Source organism: Heptranchias perlo, chromosome 3, assembly GCF_035084215.1.
Source record: "Heptranchias perlo isolate sHepPer1 chromosome 3, sHepPer1.hap1, whole genome shotgun sequence".
NCBI lineage: Eukaryota > Metazoa > Chordata > Chondrichthyes > Hexanchiformes > Hexanchidae > Heptranchias > Heptranchias perlo.
In genome coordinates this window covers 46,304,379-46,331,632 of record NC_090327.1, presented here as the reverse complement: position 1 = coordinate 46,331,632, position 27,254 = coordinate 46,304,379, and the positions used below count along the sequence as shown (strand labels likewise).

The window sequence follows — 27,254 nt, the reverse complement described above, 5'->3', positions numbered from 1 at the left end:
GTTTACAAAGTTAAAAAGCACATCCACTGATCAAAAACTGCCTGAAACAGAGGAAGAAAAGGATAGTTATTCATGGAGCTGAATTGGCAGGGCAGGAGGTAATTAGTGGGAGCCTCTGGGATCAATGCTGGGGCCGTTGCTTTTCACAATGTACATAAGTCACTTGAAACAAAATTTTCCAGGTGATATCCTTTTGAGACATACTGCAAACAACAGATAACAGTCTGATTAAATACAGGAAGACTTGGATAGATCAGGAGCTGGACTGGAGAATCGCAGATGTCATTTAATGTGGCCTACTGCAAGGTTATGAGAGTGGGAAAGGATAATAAACTGTGGTAAATGGTATTTTTCTACAGGGCATAAGACAGAAGTAGGATTTAGGGCACTGACGAATTGATCGCTGAAGCCATTAGCAGAGGTACAGCAGCAGTAAAGAGAGTAAATGGGATCTTGGGTAGTATAGCCAGAGGAATAGATCATAAAGCTCAGGAAGTGATCCTGAGCTTATAAAGAGTACTGGTCCAGTCCCATCTGAAGTACTGTGACAATTTTAGTCATTGTATTATGAGAACAACATCCAGCCATTGGAGATGATGCAATGAAGGGGAACAAGATTGATATCTAGAAGTTGCTAGGAGAAGCTGTGAAAGCTGGGAATATTTATATTGGAGAAGAGAAGACTCAGGTGTGACCTTATTAAAGTATTCAAGATCCTAAAGGGTATAGACAAAATAAATTTCAATATATAGAGAGAATAGTGAAGTTAATGGGCCAGAAATTGCCTTAAAAAGAACGGTGAGCTCAACAGTGCTCACAATTATTGGTGGCCAAATGAAACAGTTCCAGCGTTCGCACTTACACAGACAAACGCGGATATCTTGCTCTTGTTGGCTCGGCGAACCAGGAACTTTCTCTTCCTGGTTCACCGGCAATCTGTCAGCTTCGCCTTAAAGGGATATCGTCAGCTGCAATCAATAGAATCAACGAACAGAACTTGCCCTTCTGCCCAGCTGGAAACTAACTAATATCGCCACAAAACAGGTACGTTAAATTTACCAGGTCTAAACTAAGTTTTAACAGTGCAGTAAGTCTTAATGACTGCCAAAGAACTGAAAATTAACTTCTAAAAATGTGGAGTTGCATTGTTACTTATTTCAATAGTTTTTGGTCATTAAATTTTCTTTTAAATTAATTTTTTAAAATTTTTTTCCTGCCGTATCTTTTATTTAATTATTTCTTACCCTCTCTTTTTTTCCACTGTCTATAACTATTTTTACACATGACTTTAGTGCTGTAGCTTTCACTTCCTGGTCTTTAAGTTGCGGCTTGTAATTCAAGGTTTTGACTCTTCGCGGCTTTTCAAGGATGCTACAATCTGATTGGCCGAGGGGAGAGATCGATCCTCTCACTTCTCCCTTGGGTTCCAGCTTCGCTGGATCTAACGCTGGGCTCTTCTCAGCTTCCTGTTAGTGAAAGTGCCCTCAGTAAGTTAATAGGTGGGTATAAATCTATGGAGCGGCAAGCGCCGTTCGTTCACCGCTTGGAGCAATTTAGGGGCCAATGTTTTGGGTGTGGACCCTTTGTCAAAACTGGAAGATATTGGAAATGCTATCGTCCTGCTGAGTGTTTCTGTTTTTGTTTCAGATTTGCAGCATCTGCAGTTTTTTGCTTTTTGTTTATAAACGTCACTGGGCACTAAATTGGACCGTGTAGCACCCGTTGTTTCAGCGCTACAAGGCCTCTCCGACATCCAAGATGGCGTCTTGGATACGTACGCATGTTTCCAGCGTGACGTGCACCGGACACCATCTTGGTATAGGAGTTAGCGCAGGCACAGATAACGAACGCTGGAATCATGTAAAGTAAGGAGAAAATGGCTTCAATCAGTGTGCAACGCTGATTTAAAGTGATAGACACCATTTTGGGACTTAACGCTCATCTCAACGCACAGCCTCAACCCGACCTTCTGAACGTGTCTTAGAGTGCCTGGAGGATCCCCCACCAGTGCTATTTAAAGGGACCATGCAGGAATTACAGGTTCCTGGCTGCCCAGACATTTGTAACTGTTTTTGGAGGTCTCCTAGACTTGAATACTAGGACGCGGGGACATAGCCTAACATTTAGAGCCAGGACGTGCAGGAGTGAAGTTAGGAAATGCTTCTACACGCAAAGGGTGGGAGACATTTGGAATGCTATTCTGCAGATGGCAGTTGATGCTAGCTCACTTGTGAATGTTAAATCTGAGATTGATAGATTTCTGTGAACCAAGGGTATTAAGGGATATGGGGCTAAGGCGGGTATATAGAGTTAGGTCACAGGTCTCATTGAATGGTGAAACAGGCTTGAGGGGCTAAATGCCACTGCCACTGGCTGCCTCCTGATACACGCCACCTTCTCCTACAAGAAAGCAGGACGTGTGTCTGGGTGATGTGCCTGTCATGGTTGAATAGCTGCCATTGTGTGTGGCTTGTGAGTTGTGGGTGGCCGGCTTGAAACAGTGGTAATGTGTAAGGGTGAGAGGAAACAATCTAGTTGGAAGAGTTGAGTATTAATGGAAAGAGTTTGTTGGTATGTGGGGTGCATGGTACAGTTGGTAGGACACGCCACTTGACAGTTGACCTCACTCACCTTGACCACTCATATCAAAGCATTGAACTTCTTCCTGCTGTGTGCCTGGCATTGACTTTGTCCCCCGCTGCCTCCCACTACCTTTTGGTTATATGTCTGTAGGGCCTCTGCGCGCCCCCCCCACCACCCCCCCCCTCCTGCGGATATAGGATGTCCCTCCTTTTGTCCATCTCTTGCACCAAGGTCTCTTGTGCATCAGCAGAGAACCTTGGTGCATACATTCCCGTAGGCCTGGTACCAACTCAGATCATCAGATTGGTGACGTCCGGCGTGCAGATTGGAGGATGTGGGATTTAGTAGTGTGCAACCTTTATTCAATGTTTTAACATAACTCATCAGTGTGTAAACATAGGGATGGGACCTGCATCTGTGTTTTAAGTGTGCGATGTCTGATCTCCATTCAGACTCTCTGCAGACAGTAGACTGTTACCTTTAAGCGATTTCTAAGAAACATCCTCCCTTTAAGAGATTGAGCTCCCTCTGGTGGTGGAAAGTGTGAATTGCATTGATTCCACCAGTAAGGCCTGGAAAGGAACGCTGATTGCAGGTAAGTCCTCGGGTGGGCGGACACTTGTGTCCTGCCTGCACAGGGGCCATTGAGCGCGGGGTAATAGCGCATCACACTACCTACGCCCGAAAACAGCCCCTATCCAATTTTTTCCCCCAATATGTTTAACTTAGTCACAGAGGCCATCAAATTCTATAAGCGTTCTCTTGATCTCCTGATGTAACTTTGGTGGGAGATTGATGGAACTCAAGGGGAAATGGCATAAACAACCATTTTCAGCCATTTAGGCCAGGGTTCCACCGTTCTCTTGCCAAAGTAACAGCAGGAGACCAGGAGAATTTCAGGGCCAGATTCTATCACAAAGAGACACATCTTCAAACTTAGAAGAGGGAGGATGAAAAGACAGTTTTGATTTAATTACTTCATGCAGAGAGTGGTACATTAATGGAATGGACTGACAAGGGAAGCAGTGAGGCTGATTGTAGCAGTAAAGTTGGAGAATAGCTAAAAATGTGAGAATGGGATATGAAAGGTATGGGATATGCTGTTTCCTAGACATTGGGACCGGCAAGATGGACTGCAATGGTCTTTTGCAGTTCTGAACAATCCAGTCCTGTACATTCATATGTTTTTATAGAATCATAGATTCATACAGCAGAGAACGAGGCCATTCGGCCCATTGTACCTGTGCCGGCTCTTTGAAAGAACTATCCAATTCCCCTGCTATTTCCCCATAGCCCTGCGAACATTTCCTTTTGAAGTATTTATCCATTTCCCTTTGGAAAGTTACTATTGAACCTGCTTCCACCACCCTTTCATGCTGTGCATTCCAGATCAAAATTATTTCTTTTGTAATGATTGAATGATCTAAAAAGTCAGCTACTAGTTTATACTAAATATATTACATGTGATTCAAACAGACCTGGTACATATGCTACTCTTGAGGTGGGTTAGGTGTATGACACTGCTGATTGGGAAGTCATAGGCCCAGAGTTTCCGCTAGATTGCACTGGCAATCCATCCGAATCATCGCAAAACATCGCAGAATTTTGATTTACGCTTTACGCCCAGCGTAATTCAAGTTTCCGCGATGTTTTGCACTGGCTAAAAAAAAATGGAATTAAGCTAGCCCAGCCCACAAAACTGGCCACGTCCTGTGCTCGAAACAACGAGGATGGTGTTTTTCCACCAATTGTGCCATCCTGCAGCCATTTGAGGAGGCTATTAAAATGAAGCTAGTTTTCTTAGGCGCAAAGGCACTAGTAGGTACGATTTAAACTTTTTTAAATGCTTCATTATAGTTTTATTGTGTCATTTTCAGTGATGTTAAATCAGGTTATTCACAGGCAGAGGACTGGACACCTTTATTAAAAATGCTTATTTTTAGTGATAAACCCATTTTCAGATGTATTAATAAAACTGCACCAGGTTATCACTCTTAAATACATCAATGAATATTTTTGATTGCAAATAAAAATGATCACGTTATGTTAAGCTGCTGAATTGCGCTGATTTATGGCAGATTTTACATTTGTGATTATGTTATTACATTTTAGCGGAAACTCCAGGCCAAAGTTTGGACACTTTTTACTAGTAATAGAGATCAGGGGCTCAATATTAGCAGAGCGGGGGGTCGACTGGGTGCGTGGGTAATGCGCCCGGTGAAATCAGTGTGCTCCGCACGCAATTACAGGATAATTGGAGCCACTTACCTTTGCTGCGCGTCGGGCGGACTGCGCATGCGCAGTAAGGTCTGTCAGCTGGAGGAGCTCTATTTAAAGGGGCAGTCCACCAATGCTCCTCCTGCAGCAAACAGCCAATGCTACACCATGGAGCAGGCCAGAGGGAAGGCTGCCCCAAGATTTTCAGACTCCTCACTCCAGCTGCTGCTGGATGGGGTGAGGAGGAGGAGGGAAATATTTTTCCCGTCTGATGGGAGGAAGTGCCCTCCCTCCACCACGAAGAAGGCCTGGCTGGAGGTGGCCAAGGAGGTCACCAGCTGCAGCAATGTGGCACGAACCTGGGTCCAGTGCCGGAAGAGATTTAATGATCTAACCAGGTTAGGCAAAGTGAGTATACTTACGCATTCTCCCACACTCCGTCTTCCACATCACCTCCACCACCACACAACCCCTTCTGCACTGCCACCACAACGCTCTCGTATCACTCCTCACATCCACTCAACTATCATCCTCACCTTGCCTGCACATACTCACCGCCCCTGTCCCCATTCGAACACTACCACGCAACCCAATCCTCATACAATATCATGGCTATGTTGCACACGGACCCTCCCATGCACCTCCCTCACGCTTAACCCCACCCAAAGCAATGCATGCAGCGGGTCACCATGCAACTATCACTCAATCACGCCTCTGTGTTTTGCCTTGATAGGAGATGAGATGCCAGAACACCCGGGAGAGGGCAAGGACCGGAGGGGGCCCACCACACCAGGTGATCCTAACAGACGCGGAGCATCAGGCGTTGGACATCAGCTGCACGCTGGAGTGCCTGTCCGTGGCGGATGCCGAGGCTGGGATTGCACAAACGGCCGGTGACAGAAAGCTAACACTCAGCACTCATGATAGCGAATGATCTTAGCATCACTTGGCATCTGCAGCACCTCAACATCTGTCCACATGCCTAATATTGCTTTCTGTTCTCTTGCAGGGCCATCTGCGAGCGCTGTGAGCATGGAGGGCGATTCCTCCTGCCGGTCTCTGAGGGTCCATCGTCACATCTGAGCCATGCATCCACCAGCGCAGATACATACACCTCGGTGGGTCCCCGTCCTCACTTAGTTGGGCTTGCACATGGTGAGTCACCACGCACATGTGAGCACGAGCAGACCCTGGTGGCAGGGGCAGCCGTGGAGAGTCCACGTCGGTGGGAGCACTCTTCTCCAGGCTCTGCTCAGCTGGACCCAGATGCTGAACCCTGGGGGCCAGCCATGAAAAGGAGAGTCATCGAGGGGCAGCAGCACATTGCCGAGGTGCTGGAACAGTTGCCACGCGCACTCTCCACAATCGCACAGAGGATGGAGGAGTCCAACTCCTGCATGAGGGGAATGGTGGCACAGATACAGGAGGGTATCTCCGAGATAGCGTCGCAGGGACATGAAGGCATCTCTGAGATAGTGTCGCGGGTAGGTGCGGGAATGTCTGCGGTGGAGGGAAGGCTAGCCTCCATCGAGCTTCAAGCACGGCTCAACAATGAGTCCATTCAGGGCCGTTCGGATTCAGGGTGAGCAACATTCTGCCGCCTTGAACAGGCTGACAGATACTTTACAAGTGGCCTTCCAAGGCCTCACACAAGTCCTCCAAACCGCCGTCCGGCAGGGTGGAAGGAGTGATGTGAGCCTGGGCCACGAGAGGGATGATGGTGAAAGGGGACATGGAAGTGGGGACGCCACTCAAAGCGCTCCCACGTCTCACCCGTTGCCCCCCTCTCAACCAGTACCCGCAATGCTGCCCCCTCTCCAGGCATGGAAAAGAGCAACCTGCCACTACCTCTGCTGCAGCCACAGGGGTAGCACCACGTAGGAGTTCCCGGAAACGCAAGGCAAAGGTTTTGGGAGCACAAAGGGAATGCACAAGGGTGTCTGACGATTTGTCATGTTTTTCATTTCTTTTGTTTTGTTTCACATGCACAATAAATATTATTATTATCACCACTACTGCCACGTCTTGCCCATTCTTGACTTGCTTGTGGAATTGGTCCCTTTCATGGGGTTCACCATGAACACGCACACTTGATGCCACCCATTGTGTCACTGCAGAGTGGGTGTAGGTGTATTTGCAGGGCTCTTTTGTGCAGACGACTGAGAGACGGTGGCACCCTGGAAGGATGCGGAGGAGAAGTTGTTGAGGGCAGTGGTGACTTTGACAGCGACAGGTAAGAAGATGGTGCTCGGGCCAGCCGGGAGCAGCTCGGCATGAAGGAGGCTGCAGATGTCCACGACTACATGTCGAGTGACTCTGAGCCTCCGTGTGCACTGCTGCTCAGAGAGGTCTAGGAAGCTGAGCCTCGGTCTGTAGACCCTATTGTGAGGGTAATGCCCTCTGCGACGCATCTCTCTCTGCGGTTGCCCTCCCTCCTGCTGTGCAGGTGGATGTGTCACAGCACTGTGTTGTGGAGCTCCACGTGTCAGAGGTAGACGGTGAGGCTGGTGATGCTGTTCGCCCTCCGAGGAGGTCATGACTGCTGCTATGGCGGCCCCCATCCGGAAGTTTGAGGGGGTCCGCAAGGTAGGTAAATGTGTCTGGACACCGGTGTAAGTGTGCAGGTTTATGCATTTGATTGTTAGGAGGAGGGTGGTGGAGGCTAAACTTTGTCCAAAGTGACAGAGTGGCCTCCTGCAATGAGTGAGGGTCTCCCCCCCACCTGTCAAATGGAACTTTGCAACACGTCCATTTGAACTGGGAGTGTTTCCCCCAGTACGGGAAACAGTCCCAGTTAATTGCAAAATCCGATCCCTCCTAAAATATCAGGTCAATCAGGTCTGTAAATAACCTGAAGTACCTGTTCAAGTACTTTAAGTGGGGGCTGCGCGTGCATATGAGTGCGTCACCAGGGCACCCGGAAATGGGGCGGGCTCCGGACCCGTCCCGGGAATCTCGGATTTTCGCAGCCCCACCACCACCAACGCACCCGATCGCGGGTGCGAAAATAAAGCCCCAGATTTCAGGATGAATTAGAGAGGAAAATGCTCCCGATTTTGAATGTTCACCTTCCAGAGGCATCTTGTCACTACTTAGGAATGGCACAAACTCTCTAGATTGAATACCAGTCATGGTATTCTAATCCCATTCTTTCTCCGAATGTTCTGTTCTTTCTGTGTTCATAGTATAATTATTAAGCAAATAAAATTTGACTCACTGTACTGATTCATGTATTGTAGACCAGGGTCAGCAGTTCAGAGTATCAAAGGCGGTACATTATCTACAATGCACTAAGCTAATATCTATATATATCTTTAAAATGAAAAACAACAATACATCTCTCACATTGTTATCATTTAGTTGAGTTACACAATAACATTCCATACTGACTCAGTTGTAAATCCCCATTCACTCAATTATAAATTAACTTGAAATTGCTTCTTCACACAGTTTTATCCACCTGCACCTTACAAGCCCTTACCTGAAATCAGTAGAATCAGTCAGGAAATTGAAGTTCATCATCTACTGAATCCAGGACATAAAAGCCGATTTTAACTCCCAGTGGGAGTGGACGGCACGCCCGAGCGAGAGTCTTTGTCGAGAGGTCAGCCGGGCCTCACTTGAATGCATCTGGTCAGCTGCTCATCCAGTTTTGTGAGGTGCCTGAAGATTGGAGGGTAGCAAATGTTGTGCCTTTGTTTAAGAAGGGCGGCAGGGAAAAGCCTGGGAACTACAGACCGGTGAGCCTGACATCTGTAGTGGGTAAGTTGTTAGAGGGTATTCTGAGAGACAGGATCTACAGGCATTTGGAGAGGCAGGGACTGATTAGGAACAGTCAGCATGGTTTTGTGAGAGGAAAATCATGTCTCACGAATTTGATTGAGTTTTTTGAAGGGGTAACCAAAAAGATAGATGAGGGCTGTGCAGTAGACGTGGTCTATATGGACTTCAGCAAAGCCTTTGACAAGGTACCGCATGGTAGGTTGTTACATAAGGTTAAATCTCACGGGATCCAAGGTGAGGTAGCCAATTGGATACAAAATTGGATTGACGACAGAAGACAGAGGGTGGTTGTAGAGGGTTGTTTTTCAAACTGGAGGCCTGTGACCAGCGGTGTGCCTCAGGGATCGGTGCTGGGTCCGCTGTTATTTGTTATTTATATTAATGATTTAGATGAGAATTTAGGAGGCATGGTTAGTAAGTTTGCAGATGACACCAAGATTGGTGGCATTGTGGACAGTGAAGAAGGTTATCTAGGATTGCAACGGGATCTTGATAAATTGGGCCAGTGGGCCGATGAATGGCAGATGGAATTTAATTTAGATAAATGTGAGGTGATGCATTTTGGTAGATCGAATCGGGCCAGGACCTACTCCGTTAATGGTAGGGCGTTGGGGAGAGTTATAGAACAAAGAGATCTGGGAGTACAGGTTCATAGCTCCTTGAAAGTGGAGTCACAGGTGGATAGGGTGGTGAAGAAGGCATTCGGCATGCTTGGTTTCATTGGTCAGAACATTGAATACAGGAGTTGGGATGTCTTGTTGAAGTTGTACAAGACATTAGTAAGGCCACACTTGGAATACTGTGTACAGTTCTGGTCACCCTATTATAGAAAGGATATTATTAAACTAGAAAGAGTGCAGAAAATATTTACTAGGATGCTACCGGGACTTGATGGTTTGACTTATAGGGAGAGGTTAGATAGACTGGGACTTTTTTCCCTGGAGAGTAGGAGGTTAAGGGGTGATCTTATAGAAGTCTATAAAATAATGAGGGGCATAGGTAAGGTAGATAGTCAAAATCTTTTCCCAAAGGTAGGGGAGTCTATAACGAGGGGGCATAGATTTAAGGTGAGAGGGGAGAGATACAAAAGGGTCCAGAGGGGCAATTTTTTCACTCAAAGGGTGGTGAGTGTCTGGAACGAGCTGCCAGAGGCAGTAGTAGAGGTGGGTACAATTTTGTCTTTTAAAAAGCATTTGGACAGTTACATGGGTAAGATGGGTATAGAGGGATATGGGCCAAGTGCAGGCAATTGGGACTAGCTTAGTGGTATAAACTGGGCGACATGGACATGTTGGGCCGAAGGGCCTGTTTCCATGTTGTAAACTTCTATGATTCTATGAAAGTGTCAGCTGGCCAGTGAGAGGGAAGTTGGAGGTGGGAGGTGCGGGAGGACCTAGATCGGGCAGGACACCCATTGGCACCAAAAGAAGGCTACCAGCAGCAAGGTAATTCCAGGAGGGGGGTGTTGCTAGAGTCTCGCGGCTGGGGAAGATAGGAGCCCTGGGCAGTAATGGCCCAAATTTTCCTTATGGGCCTTGGAAGAGCACTCTGCATCTCATAGCACCAATAAGGAAAGTTTTTTTTACTTACCTTAGAGGACCTTGTTGGTTTCCTGGCAGCGTTACTTGGCAAGATGGATGCGGTGGGCAGCCTGCTCAGCACTGGGTTAAAATGCCATTGGGATCCTATGTACGTCATGAGAGCTCAATTTGCATTTATTAATGAAGCTCCTTCCAGAGTCCAGTGGGAACCTCATCCCCCACCAAAATCAGTGGTGTTAAAATGGAAATTGGCGAGAATGGAGCGGGAAATGGAGCTGTTCCATTTTAACTGCTTCCCCACTCCTTTTCTGCCAATCGGAGAGAGTTAAAGTTCCCCTATAGTTTTTAAATTATGATGTGGAGATGCCGGTGATGGACTGGGGCTGACAATTGTAAACAATTTTACAACACCAAGTTATAATCCAGCAATTTTATTTTAAATTCACAAGCTTTCGGAGGCTTCCTCCTTCCTCAGGTGAACGAAATGAAATCCTCGAAATGAAATCGCATTTATAATTCACAGAACAATGCTTGGTGATTACAGACAGTTTTTTCAACTGCCCGTGTGCAGACAGACAGGTGTTACCTGCAAGGTCTCAGAATATACATGATCATGTCACGCTACACGTTACCCCACCAGCGAACAAATGTTATCTGTTTTTAATATAACGGGTCAGTTGCTGTCTTTTCTATGTTTCTACCTCTCTATCTCTGTTTTTTTTGTTTGTTGTTTTTTTTTGGTGATTTGTATATTCTGAGACCTTGCAGGTAACACCTGTCTGTCTGCACACTGATTGCCTTGGCAACGGGCAGTTGAAGAAACTGTCTGTAATCACCAAGCATTGTTCTGTGAATTATAAATGCGATTTCATTTCGAGGATTTCATTTCGTTCACCTGAGGAAGGAGGAAGCCTCCGAAAGCTTGTGAATTTAAAATAAAATTGCTGGACTATAACTTGGTGTTGTAAAATTGTTTACAGTTTTTAAATTAGGCAAGTGGTTACCTATCTGAAATGGGTGGATTTGGCTGCCTCTTGCAATTTTTTGCAAAAGTACCTATTTAGATTTTAAACAAAATATATGCCCTCTTTTTTGGAAAAAGCAGACTGTGCTGTAAATTGCAGTCTGACTAAAGAGGTTTGTGCTGCCACTGAAATTGTGATCTCATTGCATTGTAGACAGGCATCTTATGAACATTCTTTTTATAATAATCCAACTGACAATGATAACCAGCCTAAAAGTGAAACAGCTCGTCATGATCTACATTGTCTCGTCCTTTTAGAACCCTAAAAATAGCAATCATGTCTCATCTCAACCTTCTCTTTTCCAGTGAGAACATGTCAAATTTACATAATCGTTCCTCGTAATCCAATTCCTCCAGCCTCTCAATCATTCTGATTGCCCTCTTCTATATCCTTTCAATAGCAGAACTATCCTTTTTATACTTTGGTGACCGTAACACTACGCAATATTCTAAGTGTGGCCGTACCAATCATTTATAAAGTGGCAGGATTACCTCACTATTTTGGCTCAATAGTGACCAACATCTGATTTAGTTTACTCCCTGCCACCGAGCATTGTTGCGATAGCTTCAATATATTGTCAATCTGGATCCCCAGATCGCTTTCATTTTCCATGCACATTATTTTCTTTCCATTTAAGTAATAGTCCCTTCCTGGATTTTCCTGAAGCTAATCCTGAACAGTTTTGGGATCTACCACCTTCATTAGCTTTGTATCATCTGCAAATGAGCCAATGTAAAGTGCTTTGGGGATGTCCTTAGGTTGTGAAAGACACAATGGGCTCGATTTTTGGACGTCCGAGCCGGCGGGTTCGTGGCGGGGGGGCTCCGAAAACTTAGGATTCCCAGGGCGGGTCCAGAGCCCGGCTCCATCCGTCCACTTCCGGGTTCCCCAGTAACGCGCTTAGATGCACGCACAGCCCCCGCATGCGGGACTCCCGCCAGCAATTAAAGCCGGCGGGATCCCACTTAAGGCAATTAATGTGATAGTTCAGGTCGTTAGCAGATCTGATTTGTGGGATATTTTAGGAGGGGTGGGATTTTCATCTCAACTAAGCGTGTTTCCCAAACTGGGGGAAACACTCCCAGTTGAAATGGACGTGTTGCAGCCACCAGCCTGTGGCAGCTGCAAAGGTCCATTTGACAGGTGGGGGGGGGGGAGACCCTCACTCATTGCAGGAGGCCACTCTGTCACTTTGGACAAAGTTTGGCCTCCACCACCCTCCCCCCAACAATCAAATTCATCAACTTGGAACCTCAACCCCGGTGTGCAGACACATTTACCTACCTTGCAGACCCCCTCAAACGTACATTTTCCGGATGGGTGCCTCCATATCTGCAGTCATGACCTCCTCGGAGGACAAACAGCATCACCAGCCTCGCCGGCTACGCCTTCCACATCTGACAGGTGGAGCTCCACAACACAGTGCTGTGACACATCCAGCTGCACAGCAGAGAGAGATGCATCGCAGAAGGCACTACCCTCGCCACAGGGTCTACAGACCGAGGCTCAGCTTCCTGGACCTCTTTGAGCAGCAGTGCACACGGAGGCTCAGAGTCACTCGACATGTAGTCGTGGAGATCTGCAACCTCCTTGATGCCGAGCTGCTCCCGGCTGGCCCGAGCACCGTCTTCTTACCTGTCGCTATCAAAGTCACCACTGCCCTCAACAACTTCTTCTCCACATCCTTCCAGGGTGCCACCGGGGACATCGCCGATGTCTCTCAGTCGTCTGCACAAAAGAGCCCTGCAAATACACCTACACCACTCTGCAGTGACACAATGGGTGGCATCAGTTGCGGGTCTTCATGGTGATCCTCAGGAAAGGGCATTATTGCACAAACCAGACAAGATTTGCAAAGACATGGCAGTAGTGGTGACAATATAATATGTAATGTGAGTTGATCAGAAATCAAATATAAGTAAAAACCATCACAAACCCTCAAACACCCTTGTGCATCCCCTTCATGCTCACGACACGTTTGCCTTTCGCTGCCTACTACACATAAGTGATGCATGCCCTGTGGCTGCAGCACAGGTAGTGGCAGGTTGGGTGAGGCTGACCGTGAAAGAGATGCATGAGAGGGTGAGTATGAGATAGAGCCATGAGATTGTATGAGGATTGGGTTGAGTGGTAGTGGCGGGATGAGTACTGGCGATGTGAGTAAGTGCAGGTAAGATGAGGATGAGCTTTGAGTGGGTGTGAGGAGTGATGTAATAGAGTAGTGTTGGCAGTGCAGAAGGAGGTGTGGGGTGGGGGCGGTGATGTGGCAGACGGAGTGTAGAAGAATGAGTAAGTGTACTCACTTTGGCTGACCTACTTAGGTCATTGCAGCACCTCCTGCACTGTATGCAGGTATGTTGGTGGTGCTGGTGACCTCCTCTGCCACCTTGAGCCAGACCTTCGTGGTGTCAGAGGCAGGCCACTTCCTCCCGCCCGCCGGGAGGAAGATTTCTGTCCTCCCCCTCCTCCTCACCCCATGTATTGATACCTGGAGTGAGGCATCATTAAACCTGGGAGCAGCCTTCCCCCTGGGCTGCTCCATGCTGTAATTTTTGCTATTTGTTGCAGCATCTGTCAGTGGAGGACTGCCCCTTTAAATAGGGCTCCTCCAGCCTATGATGCGGGTGCGCAGTCCGCCCGCTGCGCAGCTTTCCAGTGCGAAACCCGGAAGCCAAGGTAAGCGCCTTCAATTAGGCTGCGATCACGTGCGGAGCACCCCGAATTCACTGGGCACGTTACCCACGCGCCCAGTCGACCCCCCGCTGCCAACCCGCCTCCCTCCTAATGTCGATCCCTATATAAATGCAAGTCTTTCTTTCTTTCATTGTGACTCCTAGCTCCAGATCATTTATGAAAGTATTAAACAAAAGAGGTCCTAAAAAAAACCAAGCCCTGTGGGACCCAACTTGTAACATTCCCCCAGACTAATGATAATCCCTGTATCACTACTCTCTGGGTTCTACCGGTCAACCAATTATATATTCATTGTAAAATATTTCCATCGATTCCTGCTTTCTTTATTTTCAGTACCAGCTTTTCAAGAGGAACTGTATCAAAGGCCTTACTGGAATCCATGTACACCACACACACTGCCTTACCTCTATCCATCTCCTTTGTCACACCCTCAAAGAAAAACAGTAAGTTAGATTAGCAAGACCTCCCTTTCATGAACCTGTATCTTTTATGATTTTATTTCTACCCACGTGCTCCATGATTTTATCTTTAATCAGTGTTTCCTTAATTTTACCCACAATGGACAATGCTGGGTCAATTGAAATTCCCCCATCACCAGAAGAATTCTTAAGCTGCCTCAGTGGTCCTTGTACTATAAGTCTTTCAAAAAAAACCCTAGAGTTTGATTTATGGGGTAGCAGGCCACAATCCTTGCCTGGATCCCAGATAGGCCCTTTAATGCCAGCACCAACCATACACCAAGTTCTTAAATAGTCCCGGGCACAGAAACCCCAGCGTTCAGGGTCCCTGCACCCAGTCATGACAGCATTTACGTTGATAGCCTTGTAAGGGGCTAGACAAAGGCTCCGCTCCCAAAAGGCCATCCCGAAACTTAAATTGTACTTTTTTAAGTTCAGTAGGGTCCAGAGTATCCAGGTCCCACCCTCGTTTCTGACAGATTAGCCCACATTCCTGAATTTCAAATTATCTTACTGGCCCAGGCCTGTACAAATGTCTCATTCCATTCAATCAACTTGTACTAACAACTAAATGAGGCATGTGGCTGTTTATCTGAGTAGCCTTGAGACCCAGATACTTGATCAACAAAACAAACATTGTAATGATATGACAAACCTGCACTTTGCTATTACATCTCAGGGCATTGTCCAAAAGTGTAGTTCTACAATAATAGAGATATTCTGAACAGGTAAAGTTTTAAATATATTTTAATATAATACGCACTGTGTTCTGTGTTTACTGAAAAGTTTTTAAAGTTATCATCAATTTTACACACTTCAAATAAAAGCATTATGTTTAAAAACTATTATGAATAAAAAATGATCTATTAAAAACCTATGGATTAACATATTTTGCCAATCTTGCAGCCAGCTATAACTTACCAATGTTTGCAGAATTTGTAAGGTATTCAGTTACCTTGTTCTTGGATAGAAAACTCAGTGAATATAGATTCTCCTTTATTTGACATCTTTATAATTTTACTACAGTTGATTATATTTTCATTTGGATACTTGTTTCTTTATCCATTGCACTCTGCATACCACGAGTAATAGGTAATAAATATATATCAGTTTGAGTATCAGAATTTAGAGGTGTTCTCTTATCACTAATAAGTGATGAATCAACGGGGCCGATTTTCACTTGGGAAAATTGGCATTAACAAAGCAGCAAGGGTCTAAACAAACTGCCCCATTAACCCGACTATCAGCCCGCTGTGCCTTTTACAGCAGCCTACCACTGGGCAGCCAAAGTGCCTGTCTGAAACAAGCAGCAGGCCTCCTTCCTATGTAAATCGGGGTGCTAATGAGGTTGTTGCAATTTTAAGAGACACGCATATGAATTACAAAGGGATATTGATAGATTAGGTGAATGGGCAAAATTGTGGCAAATGGAATTCAATGTAGACAAATGTGAGGTCATCCACTTTGGATCAAAAAAGGATAGAACAGGGTACTTTCTAAATGGTAAAAAGTTAAAAACAGTGGATGTCCAAAGGGACTTAGGGGTTCAGGTACATAGATCATTGAAGTGTCATGAACAGGTGCAGAAAATAATCAAGAAGGCAAATGGAATGCTGGCCTTTATATCTAGAGGACTAGAGTACAAGGGGGCAGAAGTTATGCTGCAGTTATACAAAACCCTGGTTAGACTGCACCTGGAGTACTGTGAACAGTTCTGGGCACCGCACCTTCGGAAGGACATATTGGCCTTGGAGGGAGTGCAGCATAGGTTTACTAGAATGATACTTGGACTTCAAGGGTTAAGTTACGAGGAGAGATTACACAAATTGGGGTTGTATTCTCTAGAGTTTCGAAGGTTAAGAGGTGATCTGATCGAAGTTTATAAGATATTAAGGGGAACAGATAGGGTGGATAGAGGGAAACTATTTCCGCTGGTTGGGGATTTTAGGAGTAGGGGGCACAGTCTAAAAATTAGAGCAAGACCTTTCAGGAGCGAGATTAGAAAACATTTCTACATACAAAGGGTGGTAGAAGTTTGGAACTCTCTTCCGCAAACGGCAATTGATACTAGCTCAATTGCTAAATTTAAATCTGAGATAGATAGCTTTTTGGCAACCAAAGGTATTAAGGGATATGGGCCAAAGGCAGGTATATGGAGTTAGATCACAGATCAGCCATGATCTTATCAAATGGTGCAGCAGGCACGAGGGGCTGAATGGCCTACTCCTGTTCCTATGTTCCTGTGTTCCTGTTCCTATGTATTGGCGTTCTTATCTGGAAACTATGAAAATTTTAAAAAATTTATTTTTGTGGGGAGGAAATAGTGTGAATCGCTGCTGGCCCCACCTCAGCCTGCCTCCCCACTCCGAGGACCTATCTGTGGGCCTCTGTCGGTGTCCTAGATGACTGGAATTCCTGAGGTCAAAGAGCAGCGAGCTGCATCTGGTCGCTCGTTTGGCCTCCGCAGCTCAAAGGCCAAATTAAAATGAGGCTGTATACTAAAAATTGCGGCCGCCGGAAAGGCGACCTGTTAGCTGTCCAAAAGTCAAACTGGACCCCAACATTTCACTTAAACAGCCAGTTAGATCCAAGCTGAAGTCTGTCAGTCTGCGAGATGGAGATTGTAAATTAGCAGTGAGTTACTAAACGTAAATTTACTTTCAACCATAATAACTGTATTTGTTTTGTCTTTATCGTTTGATATTGAATTATTAGGAACCCTAACAATGATATGACACAAAAACACAGATTGTAATTTAATAAACCAAGGAACTCATTTGAATAAATGTTCCTTAGAGATTTGAAGCCAGAACCACATATTTCTGAGCCTTGTAATTAACATTCTGCTACACATATGACTTAGTATTCCAAAGCAATTTCCATCCACAAACTGGGAGAATCTTAGTCAGCCCAAAACCTATGAGAAATCTCCCTCATATCAGTGGCTCTTAAGAACATAAGAACATAAGAAATAGGAGCAGGAGTAGGCCAATTGGCCCCTCGAGCCTGCTCCACCATTCAATAAGATCATGGCTGATCTGATCCTAATCTCAAATCTAAATTCATGTCCAATTTCCTGCCCACTCCCCGTAACCCCTAATTCCCTTTACTTCTAGGAAACTGTCGATTTCTGTTTTAAATTTATTTAATGATGTAGCTTCCACAGCTTCCTGGGGCAGCAAATTCCACAGACCTACTACCCTCTGAGTGAAGAAGTTTCTCCTCATCTCAGTTTTGAAAGAGCAGCCCCTTATTCTAAGATTATGCCCCCTAGTTCTAGTTTCACCCATCCTTCGGAACATCCTTTTTTTTTTCAAAAAATATACTTTATTCATAAAATTTGCAGCAGTACATACAATACAGTTGTCATATCACTTTCCAAACGTACACAATACAGATTATACAATTTGCAGGTTACGTCAAGTGCAGTTCAATGAACACATTGGACATAATTACAATTCATGACACTCTAGGGTGTCTCATTGCATCATACTCAACACAGATTATTGCTTACAGATTCATTTCAGATTCATTACAGGTACATTACAGCAATTTGAATTTTACATTCTGCCCGAGGGGGTTTTTCCCTGATTGCAGCCCCTCAGTTTACAATGGCGGGAAGGCTCTAAACGGTTGCCTTTCCCCACAGGGCCTTTGCGGCGGCCGCACCCAGCCTCAGTGCATCCCTCAGCACGTAGTCCTGGACCTTGGAATGTGCCAGTCTGCAACACTCGGTCGAGGACAGCTCCTTGTGCTGGAAGACCAGCAAGTTTCGGGCAGACCAAAGGGCGTCTTTCACCGAGTTGATGGTCTTCCAGCAGCAGCTGATGTCCGTCTCAGTGTGCGTCCCCGGGAACAGCCCGTAGAGCACAGAAACCTGTGTTACGGAACTGCTCGGGACGAACCTGGACAGATACCACTGCATCTCTCTCCAGACCTTCTTTGCAAAGGCACATTCCATAAGGAGATGGGTGACGGTCTCGTCTCCACCGCAGCCTCCTCTGGGACAGCGCGCGGTGGCGCTGAGAGTCCGGGAGTGCATGAAGGATCTGACGGGAAGGGCCCTTCTCACCACCAGCCAAGCTAGGTCTTGGTGCTTGTTTGAAAGCTCTGGCGATGAGGCGTTCTGCCAAATGACATTGACAGTCTGGTCTGGGAACCAACCGACAGGATCCACCATCTCCTTTTCCCGCAGGGTCTCGAGGACGTTACGTGCGGACCACTTGCTGATCGCCTTGTGGTCAAAGGTGTTTTCCTGCACAAACCTTTCCACGAAGGACAGGTGGGGCGGAACGGTCCAACTGGACGGAGCGTTCCGTGGCAGCGTGGCCAGGCCCATCCTTCTCAACACCGGGGACAGGTAGAACCTCAGCACGTAGTGACACTTTGTGTTTGCATACTGAGGGTCTATGCACAGCTTGATGCAGCCGCACACAAAGGTGGCCATCAGGATGAGGGCCACGTTGGGCACGCCTTTCCCCCCTTTCTCTGGAGATTTGTACATCGTGACCCTGCGGACACGGTCCATTTTTGATCTCCAGACAAAGTGGAAGATGGCTCGGGTGACTGTCGCGGCGCAGGAGCGAGGTATGGGCCAGACCTGCGCCACGTACAGCAACACCCAGAGCACCTCGCACCTGATGACCAGGTTCTTGCCCACGATCGAGAGGGATCGTTGATGCCACAGTCCCAGTTTCTGCTTAACCTTGGAGATACGCTCCTCCCAGTTTTTGGTGCACGCCCCGGCCCCCCCGAACCAGATCCCCAGCACCTTCAGGTAATCCGACCTGACGGTGAAGGGGACAAAGGATCGGTCGGTCCAGTTCCTGGCCTCGCTCTTGCTACGATTTACCCTGGCCCCCGAGGCCAGTTCAAAACGGTCGCAGATGCTCATCAATCTGCGGACCGACAACTGATCCGAGCAAAAGACGGCGCATCCACCCGATCAAGCCCCTTCACAATCTTATATGTTTCAATAAGATCGCCTCTCGACGATAACCATCTTAAGATGGTTCTTTGGGTTGTTGCGACACTATACTGAATGCTATGGAGGCCCATGGTGTAATCAGAAAAGAGGCTAGATTTTGCTCTTTTAAGGAATGTGTAGGACAGGTGGCTTTAATTGAGATCGCAGAGAACTGTAAAGTTTTGAGAAACTAACTTGCATTGCTTTCAACATATTTGTACGGCTTTTGATCTGGTATCACAGGTGGCCCTCTTGAGTAAACTGGAAGCTGTCGAAGTAGAGGATGATATTTTGACTGCATATTTCATCTCCAAGATCAGTGTCAGCTGAATGAATGAGTCAGTAATACTAGCTCTATCAAAAAAGGAGTCAGGCAAGGTTGTCCACTGTCACTGCTCACATTCAAAGTCGTTAATGATGTGTTAGATGGCCTCATAAGATATGGACTTGGAGGGGGTCATTTTGATTTTGGGCTATAAGTGCAAAACAGGCGATATCAGATGCAACTCTCCCGATTATTATTTCCATTTAATATAATATTGTCAGTGAAGCTTTGTGTTGTGCCTCTTTCCATCCAATCTGCCAGTACATTGAAGCTAGACAAGAGAGCCTGTTGTACGTTGGAGCCCAGGGTCTTTATATTAGCAATTAGAGCATTGACGGGAGACACAGCAACTCCATTTAGAAACTTCGTACATGATTGCACATGTGCAGCAAGTGGACTCCTCTGCACTCCTTGCCATATCTTGCTGATTGCTTTGGGCAGATTCAAATGACTCCAGTAGAGAGTTGAGCTTAGACAGCAATATTTTAGTGTGGTCTGAGGCCATACATTCTTGCCTTCTAGCCAGCAACTTCCTGCTCCTCCACGTCACCACTCCTTCTCACCTCTTCATAGAAGGTGTGGTCCTTTCTGATGTCTGCATCAAGGGATAATTCTTTCTATTAGAAAAGCAGTAAGAAATTTTGATACCATTTGTGGCAAATATTTGATGTGCGAATGTAGGAATGCCCTTTTTTCATAACACATGAGGCAGGAGAGACAATAACCAAAGGCTATAGTTTATAATCTCTCTTAGCTATCAGCAGAACCAGAAGTTGTGTTTTGGGATATCAAAAGCTTTAAAATCTATAGAAGCAATCGGCTCAAAGAAAGATAGCATAACTGTACAACATATGATTAAGATCTCATCTTAGAATCAGGGTTTCGTAAGTGTTTAAAATACCAACATGTTGCAATTGAAGCCTCACAACCTGAATGACGTTCTCATATTTTTAGAACTACTTATAAACATCACATTGTGTGCCCATTAGATCTGATAATTCTCATCATGAGTCTGCATTGTGGTTTTTACACTTCACTGAATCTAAAATGCTAGACTCTTGTCAGGTTATTGCAGCACTGCTCTGATCCTTTCCCACTCTCAGACTATGGGAGGTGACGACACCCTGGGAGAGTGCAGTCAGAAGCAAATCCATGGCACCATGGGAGACTCGGCTGCACAAGGGGGGCACAAGAAAGTATAGCAATGCAGTTGTTATCGGGGATTCGATAGTCAGGGGATAGATAGGCAACCGTCCAACCGCCAATGTGAGTCTCGTGTGGTGTGTTGCCTCCTTGGTGCCAGGGTAAAGGATATCACTGAGAGGGTGCAGAACATTTTGAGAGGGGATGGGGGACATGCAGAACTCATGACCCACGTGGGAAGCAATGACATAGGAAGGAAAAGTGTTGAGGTCCTGCAGTCAGAATTTCAGGAGCAAGGGAGGAAGTTAAAAAGCAGGACCTCAAAGGTAACATTCCTTGGATTACTCCCAGTGCCACACACTAATAAGTACAGGCATAGCAGGATAGGACAGGTTAATGCGTGGCTGGAGAAATGGTGCATGAAGTAGGGCTTCAGATTACTAGGCCATTGGGACCAGGAGGGAGCTGTACAAGCCAGACATGTTGCACCTTAACAGAGCTGGGACCAATGTCGTCGCAAGGAGGCTACCTAGTGCTGTGGTGGAGGGTTTAAACTAATTTGTCAGGGGGATGGGCACCAGAATGAAACATTAGAGAGGAGAAACAAGGTGCACAGAAGCATGTGAGAGACAAATAGCACCAGAGTGAAGAATAGTTCAGAAATAGGAGGGATCAAACAGGTGGCAAATATGAGGTCTAAGGTGAGTTTGAAGCGCATATGTCTAAACACACGTAGCATGGTAAATAAGGTTGGTGAGCTGCAGGCTCAAGTTGCCACATGGGACTATGATATAGTGACAATAACAGAGACCTGGCTCAAAGAAGGGGAAGATTGGGTATTTAATATTCCTGGCTACAAGGTATTCAGGAAAGATAGGAAAGGAAAGGAGAGGGTGGCAGTATTGATCAAATAAACTATTATAGCAGTGGAACGGGATGATGTAGTTGAGGGGTCAAAGACAGAATCTATTTGGTTAGAATTAAGGAACAATAGAGGAGCTATTATACTACGGGGTGCATGCTACAGGCCACCAAATAGTGGGAAGGAGATAAAGGAGCAAATTTGCGGCAAATTACAGAAAGATGCAAGAACTATAGATAATGGGGGACTTCAATTATCGAAATATAGACTGGGATAGTAACAGTGTAAAGGGGAAAGAGGGGGAGGAATTCCTGAAATGTATACAAGAGAACTTTCTTCATCAGTGTGTTTCCAGCCCAATGAGAAAGGAAGCAATGTTGGATCTAGTTCTGGGGAATGAAGTGGGGCAAGTGGAGCATGTTTCAGTGGGGGAGCATTTGGGGAACAGTGATCATAATATCATTAGGTTTAGAATAGTTATGGAAAAGAACAAGTAACAATCAAGCATAAAAATACTTCACTGGAGTAAGGCTAATTTCAGTGAGTTAAACAGGGATCTTGCACTGATGGATTGGAATCAAAAATTGGTAGGCAAAACAGTAATTGAACAATGGGAGGCCTTCAAGGAGGAGGTGGTTCGGGCACAGAGTAGACACATTCCCATGAGGGAGAAAGGAAGGACATCCAAAGCTAGAGCTCTCTGGATGACTAAAGATTAAATTAAAAGAAGTCTTATGACAAATGTAAGATTCATAATAAAGTAGAGTACCAAGCTAAATATAGAAAGTATAGAGGAGATCTAAAAAAGAGAATTAATGGGGCAAAGAGAGAGTATGAGAATAGATTAGCAGCTAACATAAAAGGGAACCCAAAAGTATTTTATAAAAATATATATAGTAAAAGGGTAGTCAAAGGAAGGGTGGGACAAAAAAGGAGATTCTCTTGTGGAGGCAGAGGATATTACTGAGGTACTAAATGAATATTTTGCATCGGTCTTCACTAGACAGCTGGATGTTGCCAATGCAGCAGCATAGGAGGAAGTAGTAGCGATATTGGATAGAATAAAAATAGACAAAGAGGAGGTTCTTAGAAGGTTGGCAGTACTCAAAGTAGAAAAGTCACCCGGTCCAGATGAGATACATGCTAGGTTACTGAGGGAAATAAGGGTAGAAATTGTGGAGGCTCTGGCCACAATCTTCCAATCCTCCTTAGATATGGGGCTGGTGCCAGACGATTGGAGGATTGCAAATGTTACACCCCTGTTCAAAAAAAGTGGAGAGGGATTAGCTCAGCAATTATATGCCTGTCAGCATAACGTCGGTGGTGGGGATACTTTTAGAGACAATAATCCAGGACAAAATTAATTGGCACTTGGAAAAGTATGGGCTAATAAATGAAAGTCAGCACGGATTTGTTAAAGGAAAATCATGTTCTCTAACTTGATTGAGTTCTTTGATGAAGTAACGGAGAGAGTTGATAAGTGTAGTGCAGTTGATGTTGTGTACATGACTTGTAAGCAAAATTAAAGCCCATGGGATTAAAGGGACAGTGGCAGTGTGGATACAAAATTGGCTATGGCACAGAAAACAGAGAATAGTGATGAATGGTTATTTTTCAGACTGAAGGGAAAAATACATTGGTGTTCCCCATTGCTCTTTTTGATATATATTAATGACCTGGACTTGGGTATACAGGGTATGATTTCAAAGTTTGTAGATGGCACTAAACTCAGTATTGTAATAAATAATGTGGAGGATAGTAACAAACTTCAAGAGGACATTGACAGACTGGTGAAATGGGCAGACACATGGCAGATGAAATTTAATGCAGAGAAGTGTGAAGTGATACATTTAGGTAGAAAGAATGAGGAGATGCAATATAAACTATATGATACAATTTTAAAGGGGGTACAGGAACAGAGATACCTAGAGTTGTATGTACACAAGTCTTTGAAGATGGCAGGACAAGTTGAGAAGACTGTTAAAAGAGCATATGGGATCCTGGGCTTTATTAATAGAGGCATAGAGTACAAAAGCAAGGAAGTTAGGCTAATCCGTTATAAATCACTGGTTAGACCTCAGCTGGCGTATTGTGTTCAATTCTGGGCACCACACCTTAGGAAAGATGTCAAGGCCTCAGAGAGGATGCAGAAGAGATTTACTAGAATGGTACCAGGGATGAGGGACTTCAGTTATGTGGAGAGACTGAAGTAGTTGCGGTGGTTCTCCTTGGAATAGAGAAAGTTAAGGGGAGATTTGATAGAGGTGTTCAAAATCATGAACGGTTTTGACAGAGTAAATAAGAGAAACTGTTTCCAATGGCAGAAGGGTCGGTGACAAAGGACACAGATTTAAGGTGATTGGCAAAAGAGCCAGAGGTGACATGAGGGAACATTTTTTTACACAGCGAGTTGTAATGATCTGGAATGCGCTCCTTGAAAGGGTGGTGGAAGCAGATTCAATAATAACTTTCAAAAGGGAATTGGATAAATACTTGAAAGGAAACAATTTACAGCACTATGGGGAAAGAGCAGAGGTGTGGGACTAATTGGATAGCCGGCATAGACACGATGGGCTGAATGGCCTCCTTCTGTGGTGTAACATACTATGGTACTGTGATATCTAGTATGAAATAATTGACTGTACAAATGGGTGTTTATATATTCATCTGGAACAGTGCTCAGGGACAAAATGTAGTTTGACCAGAAGTGTGGTCACAGTTTTATGGCTTTATGCCCATCCTCAGTCAACAATAACATCATTGAGCCTGGGACACTCCACCCCTTGACATTTTTATCACATCCCTTTTTGTTTGCAGAAGTGCAGGAATGTAGTTTGATCAGCTCTACTTCTTTCAATAATGACAGACATCGAAGACGTTGCTGCTTCACTGCCTTTTGTAAATGAGAACAAATATTGCACTAAGGAAGACCAGGTCTTCAAAGGAAGCACTGGAGGCAACATGCTTGGTTATCAGAAACAAAGAAAGCCCTCTAAAATTGAAGAGAAAATTAAATCTCAGCATACAAAGCTACTCCAAAGAATAATTCTCAAAAAAGTTTAGAACCAAAAAGGACAAAGCAAATTAGAACAAAACTAAAATAGCAGATACAACATGATTGAGGAGAAAAAAGAACTGACAAGATTCTCTCTGGGACACCTTTAGATGACCCAGAAAGCAGGTGATCACAATCTTATTCCATACTTCCAAATAGAGATATTTCTGGATTATGTGAATTTCTATTCTTTATTTTTAGCATTTTTCAATTTAATGCAACATTTTTTTGAGGGGGGGGGATGCATCAAGGGTACCTACTCTCCCAAAGAGCCCAGGAAATCGTCCCTTCCCAGCCCCCATTTTAGCCAATATTGTTAATGATTCCTGACTTTCTGTTGCAGGTCTGCTAACATTCATCAACTGTGCTTATGTAGGATGGGGAACCAATGTACAAGATATCTCAACATACACAAAAGTAATTGCTCTCATTCTATTCATAGCAGTTGGCTTCATTAAAATCGTCTAAGGTAATCTTTTCTCAGTTTCCATTTAATTCACTGTTAATTATAAACAAAATAAAAATTTTGGCAGCCAATGCAACATTCATTGGTATCCTGTGCAACCCTGAAAGATTTCAGGTGGTTTAAATGTAAAACTTTTGGAAAATAATATCAATTGTTTATTTGGAAATTCTTTGAATATATATCAATTTAGTAAGTTGTGATTCCATCATTAAAATTTACTCTTTATCTCATCATTCATCAGTGTGTGTCCACTATCCCTTAAGCATCTTTATTATTTTTAATTTAGAGAAACTCATACAGAGTTTAGAATATTCTTTTTGACAAAGACCATTGAACAGAAACTTAACTGGACCAGCCACATAAATACAATGGCTACAAGAGCAGGTCAGAGACTGGGTATTCTGCAGCGAGTGAAGCATCGCCTGACTCCCCAAAGCCTTTCCACCATCTACAAGGCACAAGTCAGGAGTGTGATGGAATACTCTCCACTTGCCTGGATGAGTGCAGCTCCAACAACACTCAGAAGCTCAACACCATCCAGGACAAAGCAGCCCGCTTGATTGGCACCCCATCCACTACCCTAAACATTCACTCCCTTCACCACCGGTGCACCGTGGCTGCAGTGTGTACTGTCTACAGGATGCACTGCAGCAACTCGCCAAGGCTTCTTCGACAGCACCTCCCAAACCCGCGACCTCTACCACCTAGAAGGACAAGGGCAGCAGGCACATGGGAACAACACCACCTGCACGTTCCCCTCCAAGTCGCACACCATCCCGACTTGGAAATATATCGCTGTTCCTTCATCGTCGCTGGGTCAAAATCCTGGAATTCCCTACCTAACAGCACTGTGGGAGAGCCTTCACCACATGGACTGCAGCAGTTCAAGAAGGCGGCTCACCACCACCTTCTCAAGGGCATTTAGGGATGGACAATAAATGCCGGCCTTGCCAGCGACGTCCACGTCGCATGAACGAATAATAAAAAAACCTATGTAATGTATTTTTTCTGGATTTGAAGAGCAGGAACAGAATACTGTATAAATGCACTTAATTTTAAAAGAAATATTACCCATACTGTTTTAAGCAAGATAATCAGAACATTTTGAGTCCCGATTTGGGTTCTACCACTGTAGCTGGAGAGATCGCCCTTGGACTGTATTCAGCTCTGTTCTCTTATGCTGGCTGGTAAAAGAAAGAACTTACTTTTTTTAACTTAACTTTGTAACACACTTAACTTTGTAACAGAGAAAATCCAGAATCCTGAAAGATACCAGTTCAAATTCACCTTGTAGATTATTTTTTAATAATATTGTTTAGAACCCCCCACAAGTCTAATAATAAAAAATATTTTTGTTTCCAAGGAACTTGCCTCTTGCTATTATCTACATCCTGACTAATATAGCATACTATGTAGTGCTAGATATACCAGTGATCTTGGCCAATGATGCAGTTGCTGTGGCAAGGCCTGTGGCTTGTATAACAGATCTTGTGTTAAGAAATGTAGAAGATTGTCATACAATATCTGTGCAAACTGAATGGTTTGGGTTGTAGTAACTGATAAACTCCCCTATAAGTGGGTTGGATAAATGAGTGGTAATTTTATGACTTTGTGCTTCCAGCAGGCAACCGTGCCCATTAGAGAACATATTCGAGAGGCTGAACGTACTTTTCCCGACCACTCTTCCATTCAACATTATCAAAAATGTATACTTCAATTAAAGTGGTGGACTCTGAGAAGAATGGATAATCCATCCTTGATTTCTGCTTCTCTGATAATTCTTGTCATTCCAAAAAAAAAGATTAACAAGCTTTAGTAAAAAGATAGTGGAAAAATGGTTTTGTGCTTGTTGAAGCAAATCAAGAAGAAACTCCTTGATTATGCACTATAGAAGGCTCTCCAAAAAATCATAGTTTACTCCAGGTCAGGCCTGTTGCTAGGCAGCTTATCAAAGAAGGACGAGTTTGAAATATGATAGCAGGAACAAGCAGAGGCGTAAGAACTGACTGGCAGATATGAGCCATTGTACGTACTCTGGAGGACGGGGAGTAAAAGGAAACAAAATAAAAAAGGTGTTGATTAAGTTAATTAACTAGTTGATGGCTGTTTTATTCTATTTTAAAAGCAAAGCTGACT

General features: G+C 44.8%; 1 long non-coding RNA gene across 3 annotated transcripts; it reads left to right on the top strand.

Moving 5' to 3' along the window:
* Positions 1–909: 909 nt before the first annotated feature.
* Positions 910–27,254, top strand: LOC137306216 (uncharacterized). Of its 3 annotated transcripts, none has more exons than XR_010958846.1 (3): positions 910–1,044; positions 24,996–25,121; positions 26,743–27,254. It is a non-coding gene; the product is annotated as an uncharacterized lncRNA (long non-coding RNA). The 3 variants fall into 3 exon arrangements; XR_010958843.1 differs by having other exon boundaries at positions 26,740–27,254; XR_010958844.1 differs by lacking the exon at positions 26,743–27,254 and adding an exon at positions 25,405–26,434.